Raw genomic sequence first — 12043 nt, 5'->3', positions numbered from 1 at the left:
TTCTTCCTTCCTTCCTTCCTTCCTTCCCTCCTTCCTTCCTTCCTTCCTTTCTTCCTTTCTTTCTTCTTCCTTCCTTCCTTCCTTCCTTCCTTCCTTTCTTTCTTCCTTTCTTTCTTCCTTCCTTTCTTCCTTTCTTTCTTCCTTCCTTTCTTCCTTCCTTTCTTTCTTCCTTTCTTTCTTCCTTTCTTTCTTCCTTTCTTTCTTCCTTTCTTCCTTTCTTTCTTCCTTCCTTTCTTCCTTCCTTTCTTCCTTCCTTTCTTCCTTTCTTCCTTTCTTCCTTTCTTCTTCCTTTCTTTCTTTCCTTTCTTTCTTTCTTTCTTTCTTTCTTTCTTTCTTTCTTTCTTTCTTTCTTTCTGTCTTTCTGTCTTTCTGTCTTTCTGTCTTTCTTTCTTTCTTTCTTTCTTTCTTTCTTTCTTTCTTTCCCCAACAGAGGTTGCATAGCAACCAATCAGCAAAAAAAAGAGCTTGGGCTGTCTAAATATCACAGATTAGAAAATATCTATAATATAGGAATTTATGTCAGATCACAACTGGAAGAGGTTTGGCCTGGCTCAGCAGAATTCCCTGATAAAATCATGGGTAGTTACCAAATCACCTCATGGAAACTACCACCAGCAAACTAATCTGCTACCAGTGCTGGATGCTAACCACATTTACCACATTTATCCTGACAGAATTTTCCCCTTTCTCCCTCCCTACCTGCCCAGTTGTGGATCTAGAGGTCCGGTCTGTGATCTGGAAATCCCTGTCTGTGCTGGTCCTGACCCTGGATCATGCTTTCAAGGACAACAGAAAGAGCTTCTTCAAATACATGGCAGATAAAACTAACACCAGAGGCAATGTAGGCCCAACGATGAATGGGATAGGTGCCCTGGTGACAGAAGATACGATACAGAGAAGGCAGAATTACTGAACACCTTCTTTGTCTACTCTGCTGGAGGCTGTCCTGAGGAGCTCTGTACCCCTGAGGCCCCAGAGGAAGTCAGGACAATGGAGGAGTCTGCCTTGGTTGATGAGGACTGGGTTAGGGAGCAATTAAGCAATCTGGACATCCATAAATCCATGGGTCCAGATGGGATGCACCCGCGGGTGCTGAGGGACCTGGCTGAAGTCATTGCTGGACCACTCTTCATGATCTTTGCCAAGTCTTGGGAAACGGGAGAGGTGCCTGAGGACTGGAGGAAAGCAAATGTCACTCCGGTCTTCAAAAAGAGCAAGAAGGAGGACTCGGGTAGCTATAGACTGGTCAGCCTCATCTCCATCCCTGCGGAAGTGATGGAACACCTTATCCTTGCTGCCACCTCAAGGCATGTCAAGGATAAGAGGGTCATTAGGGGCAGTCAACATGGCTTCACCAAGGGGAAGTCGTGCTTGACCAACCTCATAGCCTTCTATGAAGACATAACAAGGTGGATAGATGATGGCAGAGCAGTGGATGTGGTCTACCTTGACTTCAGTAAAGCATTTGACACCGTCTCCCACAGCATCCTCATGGCTAAACTGAGGAAGTATGGGCTGGACGATCGGATAGTGAGGCGGACTGCAAATTGGCTGAAGGAAAGAAGCCAGAGAGTTGTGGTCAGTGGGGCGGAGTCTGGTTGGAGACCTGTATCTAGTGGAGTGCCTCAAGGGTCAGTTCTGGGGCCAGTATTATTCAATATATTCATTAACGCCTTGGATGAGGGAATTGAGTGTACTATCAGCAAGTTTGCTGATGACACCAAGCTGGGAGGAGTGGCTGACACGCCAGAGGGCTGTGCTGCCATCCAGAGACCTGGACAGGCTGGAGAGTTGGGCGGGGAGAAATTTAATGAAATATAACAAGGGCAAGTATAGAGTCTTGCATCTGGGCAGGAACAACCCCAGGTTCCAGTATAAGTTGGGGAAGAACAATGGCATCCTGGGGTGTATTAGAAGGGGGGTGGTTAGTAGGTCGAGAGAGGTTCTCCTTCCCCTCTACTCTGCCTTGGTGAGACCTCATCTGGAATATTGTGTCCAGTTCTGGGCCCCTCAGTTCAAGGACAGGGAACTGCTGGAGAGAGTCCAGCGCAGAGTCACGAAGATGATGAAGGGAGTGGAGCATCTCCCTTATGAGGAAAGGCTGAGGGAGCTGGGTCTCTTTAGTTTGGAGAAGAGGAGACTGAGGTGTGACCTCATTAATGTTTGTAAATATATAAAGGGTGAGTGTCACAAAGATGGAGCCAGGCTCTTCTCAGTGACAACCAACAGTAAGACAAGGGGTAATGGGTTCAAGCTGGAACACAAGAGGTTCCACTTAAATTTGAGAAGAAATGATTGTGGAGTCTCCTTCTCTGGAGACATTCAAAACCCGCCTGGACGCCTTCCTGTGTAACCTCATCTAGGTGTTCTTGCTCTGGTGGGAGGATTGGACTGGATGATCTTTCAAGGTCCCTTCTAATCCCTAACATTCTGTGATTCTGTGACTGTTATTCTGGGCTCTGGTCCCAGGAGTGGTTGACATCTGTTGGGCTGCACAGCTCTGACTTGAATCTCAGTGTTGCTCTGATGGAAAATAAAGAAATCTGTTAAGGGATTTTATACTGGGAGTTCCTGGGAAGGAAATTTTAGAGTTAAGATCTGTGGGATCGGTTTTCAAAATGGATAAGTCAGTCTTAATTTTTTTCTCAGTTGTGTTATTCCAGATTCTTGGATACTAATTCAACACACAAGAAATCAAAGTCATGCACACCTACTTATATCTCATATCAGTTAAATTTGCAAAATGCCTATAGACACACATTTCTGTGCAGCAAGTTAATTGTGAATCTAAACGATATAATGAATTTTTCATGATGAAGTTCATAAACAGATCTAAGAGAAAAACTCTCTTGTGGGACTGTCTGGTATGTAAATGTGAAGTTGTAGTGGTCTGTTAAACATTTGAGATCAAAAATGTTTAAATGTAATTGCTCTGTTGCATTTGTCTGTCCAAATTTCGAATAATTCTTTAATGCATTTCAGATGTAATGTCAGAAAATATAGAGAAGAATATTAACCTGAAGAACTGAGAAATTTTCACAAGATATAGTAAAAGAAAGAAAAGCTGTAGGCTGCTATAGTGCTAGGAAGGTTCACTCTTGAGTTCATGAAGTTCTGTGGGAAAGTGAGTCTGTAAGTACAAAGACCATACATCTCTAAGCCCATGTTCCAGAAAATATGTTTGGATTTTAGTAATTCTGACAGAAACCATGACATCATCCCTGCTGCGCAAAGCAATATTTGTAACCTCTTCACACAGGCTGTCTCTGGAGGTTCCGTTTTCCACATTGTTTAATTTCCACCAAATAGATTATACCAAGTTCATCTTTTTACCCTCCTGGGATCAGATGGTGCTTTCTCCTGTGAGATACCCATTTCAGTGGAAAGCAATTAGCAAATGAGACACTGAAATTTTCCAAAATTTTCCATGAGCCTTGAATGCAATCACTAACAATTAAGTTGATTCTCCACTATAATGTCTTTGACGAATTTGAGTATTCCTTTTCATGATGTTAATCATTCATCTGGGCTGAATTTGGTTCTCACTTTCTACCAAAAAACAGCACTGAAGTTTTATCTGTCCTGCAGAAGCATCTGCCTCTGGTTCTGCATGGCTGGAAATTTGTATTTGGGTGAAGTCATACTGGTATCAAGACTTTTCCCAGGGGATACAACTCAGTGTGTGTTTCATTCTGACTGCTCCATCCATGTAAAAGTTTGTTATTGACTTTAAGTTTTTGCTACAGTCAGTGGAGACTGCAAGGCTCCTTTAAAGAATAATTCATCCCATCATAAGGCAAATGTCTGATATAAGCTGGATGCATCTTACTCTGACTGTTTTTCTCTATAGCCACTTGGTGTGGGGGGCATCCGGAAGGTTTGCTTTATCTGCCTGTCTACATTTAAATGACTGAAGTTCAGTCAGAAAGAGGCCTGAAGATCTGAAAACCAGACTACAGGCTTGCAATCTGTGGCCAACATGGCTTGCTCAGTCTGTGGCTAAATACTAAACACAATATGGCTAAATACTAGACAGAACTGTATATGAAATATACAGTTATGTGTTTGTTAAGATACATAAAATCATAGAACGTCCTGAGTTGGAAGGGACCCACAAGGATCATCGAGTCCAGCTCCTGTCCCTGCATATGACAACCCCACAGTTCACACCGTGTGTCTGAGGGTGTTGTCCAGTCTCTTCTTGAACACTGTCAGGCTTGGGGCTGGGACACCTCCCTGGGGAGCCTGTTCCAGTGTCCAGCACCCTCTGGGGGAAGAACCTTTTCCTAATGTCCAACCTAAACCTCCCCTGGCACATCTTCCTGCCATTGCCTCGGGTTCTGTCATTGGTCACCAGAGAGATCAGCGCCTGCCTCTCCTGTTCCCCTTGTGAGGAAGCTGTAGACTGTGATGAGGTCTCCTCTTAGTCTCCTCCAGGTTGAACAAACCCAGTGACACATTAAATACTTCTACCTATTTTAGCCACCTTCCATTCTGTGGGTCTTGGTGGTAACTGAGTGCCCCCAGGTGAGTTGAATACAAGCTGTTAGAAGTGCTCTGAGTACCTCTCACACAGGACCCCAGATCTGTCCCACATCTCCCTCACGCTTTCTCCCCTGTACATCAGCCCAGATGTGGTCAGGCAATGGGAGCACAGTACAGATTCTCCTTCGGTGGTGGTACGTGAAACCTGCACGTACAGTCCAACTTGCACCATGTCTGATCATGACCACCATGTTGCTTTATTACATGGGCTCCAACATGCAGAAATACAGCATACAAATATAAAAAGAATGATCAGCTTCTAGTTAAAACCTTAGATGGTGCATCACAGCTGATTAGTGTAAGCTTTGTGTTTGCATCATCTTGACAACATGTTCTTACTTACTATGCTGGAATGAAAGGATAGATCCAGCCTCCACATATGGGGTACATATGCTATAAAAAGAGCAATTTTGCTGAATCGGCTTCGTTGAGTAAATTACTAAGTCATGACGCTGATTACCTAAATAGGAATGCTAGCCTGAAAATTAATAATGTAACTTTACAGGCTCATTTGCTGCCCAGGTGAATTTCACTAGAGGGGCTTCAAGCAGTGAAAGTGCATGTGCATGTGATATATAAAATGCACCTGTTCAAATAATGTTTCTTTTCCTAGATGTTATATTACAGGGGCATGGACTAATTTCACTTTTAAAAATCTTGCCCCAATTTAAATGCTTTTCCTCCCCGCTCTCTCCTGTTGATCTTAATAAAAATTTCTTCATTGAGGGAACTGGTTATTAGGGGAACAAATAGTCCGTAGTCAGGAGTACATATATAGCACTAGTCATCCATTTATCTCAAAGCAACTTGCAATAAGAAGATGTGTATCCCATTTTGCATATGATGAAACCAGAAATTCAGAGGCTCAAGAAAAAAAGTCATCACAGGCTTAAAATACAGTGCTGCTTTTTTTATTTTTTTTTTTCAGGCATTGCTCTTATGTAGTAGGTGTAATGTCAGTGCACAAATGCAATCATGTAAACAAACCTTTAACCTTTAACAAACCATGTAAACATCCCTTTAATGTGTGATGTGTACAGCCAGTACTGGGAGGAGTAAGAGAAACAGCAGAGAGTGAATGGTTTTTGCTTAAGTTTTGAATACTGTGAGTTCAGTGAGACAATCCGTTCCTTCCTTCTTCAATTGCTCTTTATGACTCTCACACAATACTGGTAAGAACAAATGGATTACTGTCAGCAGCCCCTAGAAATGAAAAGTTAGTAAAACATATTATTTTTCTACTTGATATTTGAAAATAATTAATGCTAAAATTTTATTGCAGCATGTACTTGTATCAGTCTTTGTTGGAAATTGTAATGCATCACATATGATTTGAATGACAGATGTTGGTCAATTGCATTAGCATTTTCATTGGTTTCTCCTCAGGACTGACACATCACATTTCTGAAAGACACAGGATTACCTTTCCATGCAGAAAATGCCTCATCGCCTATCCCGGGCTGGTGAAACAGCAGGCATGTGTTAGTGGATCCAGCTGTGGGAAGGCAGGTGGGGAGCAATGGGAAGTCTCTGCTTGTTCTTGCAGTGATTTGCTTCGGTTGCCAAGCTCTGTTAAATAAACAGCCTAGGCACCAAGCAAGAATTCCACTTGCACAAGGAGGCTTTTCTTTGAACCTTTCCAGGTGGGAATGTTTTCTAGTACAAGGCTCTTATTTAATGTTCACACTGCCCAAAGGCCATAGTCAGCACCTTCTGTGCAAACTTCAGAAGACATAATCCCTGCCTTAAACACCTCATGGTCTGGGCACGCAGCAGTGCCCGATGTGGAGTGAGCCCAACGGGTGCCACTAAGGTGGCAGGTGCCTGTCTTGCTAGGTCCAGTCACTTCCCTTATTCAGTGAACTTATGTATGGGTCTCTGGTATCTGGCAGGGAAAGGGCAGGAGGCTGGCAATGCCAAGAATGAGGACATGGAGCAGTAGAGCACTGTCAACAGGAGGCAGAAAATGAGGACCAACATGGGAGAGGAGATTGGAGCAGAAACCCTTCTGCCAGGAAAATAAGTCCCTGTTAGTTCTCTAGTTTTCACCACTTGATTTTGGAGGCAGTGACATCCACTGGAGTAGAGAACAAAGGGGCAGATGTCTCTCTGGGCTCTTACCAGTGATAAATTTGCTGCTACCTCTTTCTTTGCATTCTGAGGTCTAAAGTCTTTTGAGAAGGCTGTGAAGAGCCAAGAGATAGTCCAGAAGGATAAAATGGCTATAGTCCTCTAATACTCCAGGAATCAGGATACCTGCAGAGACCTCATGTCCCTGAGCTAGTGGAGTTAATTGTTAAGTTTCCAGTCTCTGGGAGACACAAACAGCTTTATGTTTACCCATTAAAGCACATTATGACCCATGGCTTTATTAGTTCATCAGAAATTATTTCTTCTGCCTGTAGTGTGACATCTCTCTCACGTATCTTCCATGAGAAATGTCACGCAGAGGTTTGGGCAGAAGACAAAACACAGAGAAATAAGGGGACCTGAGGTGGTGACATGCCTCAGACACCAAGCTGACCCTGGAGGCCACTGCCCAGCCCCAACACCTCTGCTGAAGCTGTGGTCTCCAGAGCTGTCTTAAGCATCGGCTCATGCGGTTGGTTAGGGGACAGCAACAGACACCTGGATGTGGGGCAAACTGCCAGCCCAGCATTAGCTCCTCAGCTTTGCATTGAGATATGTGAGACCTGGTTAAGGTCATCCACACCAATATTCCCAGCGACATCCATGCCTTGAGGGTGGTCTTTGCCTGCCTGTGTACCTCCACTGTACAACTCTGAAGTAACCAGCAGAGCACAGCATGGCATCCTCTTCTTCAGACCGTAGCAGGCAGCCAAAGTGGGATTCAACCTGGGAAAGCCATTCAGCTCTTTGCTTCCCCTTTTTCCTGCTTTCTTTTCTCTCTCCCCAGGTAGGGGGTTTATTGGAGGCAAGTAAGAGGTGAGGGAAAATAGTGAGGGCAGTCCAGTGGCTCAGATAACGAGCTACTTCATTACTGTATTGCTGAAAAATGTTACTGAAGAGGCCAGGTCCTGGGGGTATATAAGGATAAGGATCTTAGCTGGAAGTCTGCTTCCTCACTGATTCCCAGAAATTAACAGAATTTAGGCAATAATCAAGTACATTCAGTACTGTATGCCAGAGCATATCGTAACACACAGAAAAGGGGACCTTGTTATGCTTCGTGCTGCAGTGTCCGAGGCACTTCAGTTCAACACCTCGCTCTGCTTAGTCACATCACATCAGAGAAACAGCAAAATGCTGCGTCAGCCTGGAGCCAAAAGCTGTTGGCATTGATTTCAGTGCAGCTCTTTCATGTGGGGAGGGTGTGGTGACCTTGTGGCAAAAGCAGCCTGGACAAACCTTGAAGACATGAGTTCAGACTTGCAACACAGATACCATTGTCCCTCTCCCCTTTCCCTGCATCTGACCTGAGTGTAAAAGAATATCTGGATGCTGAGGGGTAAGGTGGTGGTTGCCTGGATGGTGCCTGTGACATTTCCCTCTGCATCTTTGGCTTCTGAAATCTGTCCGTGTTTCCTGATGGGCTGTCTGGGCTCTGTCAGACCTTTGACTCTCATGTTGTGCAGTGTGGTTTTTTAGAATTACTGCACAGTCTCCTATAGGTAGGACTGTCTTTAACTTCTCTGATATTTTTTAAGCTATCAGAGGAGCTGTTTCATGAGGAAACTCCAAGCACCCTGTGGAAAAAGAGCTATAATTAGTCTTTTCTTTGCTGGCAGCAGTTCTGGACGTTGGGATCACATCTGAGTTATGCCGTGGTGGGACAGTGACGGCTGATTGTTTGGTTATTATACACTCTTAATTTCTACAAGTGTATGTCTGTATTATACAACCAGGAAAACCACCCCAGAATAGAACTGGTTTATTGCACATCTTGTGGCCAGGAAGAAGAGGCTGAAGGTAGTGATGGTGAGAAGACAACGTCTGGATGATTCTTAGACTTCTTTTGGCATATGAATTCTTTAGGGTGAAAACAGATTTTACTTCAAGGGTGATTTGTGTCCTCAGTGGAAACATTACCTACATAAATTCTACTAAACACTTCCCCTCCAGGACACAACCCCTGGTCCTCAGGCCAAGCTGCTTGTGCTCAGACCACTCAGGGCATTTGATTCCTCTAAAGTACCATCCCCTCTGCTTTGCATCTGACTCTGGGTCTTGTGTAGGCTCCATGTGGTGATACATAAGAGAAAATTATGGTTTTGCTTATTCCCTCCCACAGATTTCTCAAATGTCCTCCCAGTCTTCGGCAATTTGCAGCTTGTCATCATGCCAAGGCAAAGGCACCATCTGTGTATTTAATTGCCCTTGACAGGTTATGAGTCTCCCAGACTCCTTGTGAAAATGTGTGATCTTTTGGCACCCATGACACCCATGGCAAGGAGCTCTGCAGATTAAACAGCTTCTGGTGTGAGGAAAAGTGTTCTTCATTTGGTCCAAACCTGCTTCCAGATAGTTTAATTTTCTATCATTTTGTATCTTCTGTGTCTCGTGTGTATTCAACAGGCAGTGCATATTCAATCTGCATTCATCCTCTCCCTGATTTTGTAGAATCACATCAAATCACCTTCTGTCTGTCTTCTTCCAGGATGAAGACTGTCATGTCTCTTAGGCACTGCTTATACAGAAGCTGTCCTGTGCAGCTTGAATGCCTTTAATTATCTTTTGTTATCCATTTCAGAACCTTTTCCAGTCTATTATATCTTTCCGTGGCTGGGATGTCAGGAGACCACATGACACAACTTTCAGGACACGGATGCATAGACACACACAGTGGCAGAGTGATGGATTCTGGTTTGCTTTTTCCTAATAATTCTTAAAACTGATTTTCCTTTATAATAGACGGTCGCACTGAGATAATATTTTCGTGGAACTACCCAGTTATAAGAAAGCCGCTGTCTGCTCTCAAGAATTGGGAGATTTCTGCCACCAACTCTAATTAATTTGAAATGTCCCTTGCAAAATATTATCTTGACACAGGAAATGTGAGATAATTCATTAGTAAATTCACATTTCTTGTACAGTAGAACCAGATGACTGAAGTAGAAAAGAAAATAATGAAGATTAATCAAGCATAAATGCAAACCTACAAATTGCTGGAGTGTTGGTACCTTGCAACTGAGGTAAATCAAGCAACAATTAATCAAAACAGATTTCCCTGATCATATTTCTCTCATCTTTTTCTAGGGGTATACACTTTTGAAATTATTTGGCTTGAAAAGGGGTGGTTTCCGTGGTGTTAAGATATCAACCTATGACACATGATTTTCCAGCAAAGGCTCTTTATTTTAAACAGATGTACAGAAAACAGCGAAAAATTAACTCACAGACATTGGTTATAAAAATGGGTGAAATACTGGTGTGGCTCCTTTATGTAGCTTCAGAACTATTTGTCAGAAATCCCGAACTCAGAAATCCCATTTCTGCTATTCCTGCCTTTCACACTCCAACCATGGCAGGCCAGATGAGGACACTTGACCCTGGGCCACATTTCCCTCTATTTTGAAGAAACTTTCATTTCTCAGTGATGGGAACACCCTGCACATTTGATGACAAGTAACTCACCTTCAAGGATGGCTGTGCCGCTCCATTTGTGTAACGGATGAAGAAATAAATCCTTTTGGAGGGTAACCATGGTATGGTGGCATTTAGTTGTGCTCAGAGGGGCATATGTACCAGAACTAGTTTTAACTCAGCGAACTGAAGTCCACACGTAAGCCTGCAGTGGTGCAAGATTCACTGGTAGCTGTACAAGCTGCTTAAGGCTGTTTGCCAGCAGGAAATCTGGCAGTGTTGCTTGTTTAATGCCAGTGTGTGGGGCTACGAGGTGTCCTCAGACCTCAGGTCTACCACGGGGACACGGTTGCAGGTGGGGACCTCCAGAGTACACCCGTTCACTCCAACAAACTTAGCAGAGGGTCTGTTTTGCCCATGCTCTCTGCCAGCTGGTGACAGAGCAGGAAGCTGGGTAGCCGCATTAACAGGATGCTCAACCTGAAGCAATAAAGCCTTGCTGAGAAATAAGGTATAATAACTCATAGCCAGCAGTAAGATAATGTGGCCATAGGGCTTCTGGGCTGCAGCTGGCTTGCATCCAGCTGGCTTGCAACATACACAAGGCGGCACACAGCTGCTGCCATTTTTTGCACGTTGCTTGTAGGAAAGCTTCAAAAAGCCCAAAATTAGCTAAAGCTCATTGTAAGAGCTCTAATCACAGCTAGTTATGATCTGGCTTTGAAAGAGCCTTGCTAGTTTTGGCTCAGAATTTCTGGGCACTAAAGGCTCCACCTGTTCATATATTTTCAACCTTTCCTAAGGCTACAGGATCTTCTTAGCTTTTACCCACAAGACAAAGTTCTGCTGAGGAGTTATGAGTCAGACTTGTATGTGGGTTAAGTCCGTAGGTATCTGCTTCACACTGTTGGTTTGTGCGATAAAATCTTTGTTCTGTTCCCTGATGGACACTATCTCCAGTACAGGAACTGGTAAGCTGGAGCAGGTGTTGGTAATTGGCATGGTGAATCAGTCTGACAAAAGGCCAGTTTATTTTGGATAACCCTGACTTTGCTCCTATCTTTCAGGCTCTCTGTTGAACATACAAAAACATAAGCTATTAAATGGACTGTTAGAGCTCATCTGAAAAGATTATGTTGGTTAGATATAGTATTATTAATATTACTAGTAATGTAAATTAGTACCTCAAAGGTCCTCTCAGGATGTACTTACTTATGAAATACAAAATTCAAAGTCCCTGTTGCAAGAGGCCTCACAGTCTTAGCCCCAATTCTGCCTTACAGCCTGCATGGAAGGAGGTACTGCCTGCCCAGGTAGCTGCATGTACCTGGGAACTGGGCACACATGGACTGGGAGAGGAACTGATCTGTGGTTACAGCTCCATCAGGAATATTCTGAACGTTAAGAAGCAGCAAACGCTGATTGTACAGAAAAATAGGTAGGAACCATGCGGGTAAATGAGGAGCATCTGCACATCTGATGCAGCTACAGCAACCTGTTCTGTGGCTCCTCAGAGTTTTTTGTGCAGGGTTTTCTGACCAGTTTGGAAACTTTCTAGGTGCTACATTTATTGTTTGTTCTTTTATATACAAGCAATTGCAATTTGTCAGGTATTGTATGGTTTCCTGGGTAGTTTGCAAAATGAATTATTAGGTTTACATGCTTAAAAAAAGCTTTTAATTCAAGATATCTCCAGTTCTGGTGTTTTTCTACCGAAAACTTGTGTTGAGGGGCCAGATATTCTGTCAGTATCCAAAATTATCAGTCATATTTGAAATGTTTGCTTTCCAAAGTTATGGCTGTGGTTACATGGCAATTCAGTGGCCAGCCCAGGAACTGGCCTCTGGTGTAAGCAGCAAATTGCCTTTCTATAAGGGACATGTTGTGCAAAAAGCAATTGCCATTTTACTTCCCTATTTGCAAGCAGATTTATTAGGGGAAAAGAGACTCGGAG

The sequence above is a fragment of the Caloenas nicobarica genome, chromosome 2, assembly GCF_036013445.1.
Source record: "Caloenas nicobarica isolate bCalNic1 chromosome 2, bCalNic1.hap1, whole genome shotgun sequence".
In the NCBI taxonomy this organism is placed as follows: Eukaryota; Metazoa; Chordata; class Aves; order Columbiformes; family Columbidae; genus Caloenas; species Caloenas nicobarica.
This window is presented reverse-complemented; position numbering follows the sequence as displayed.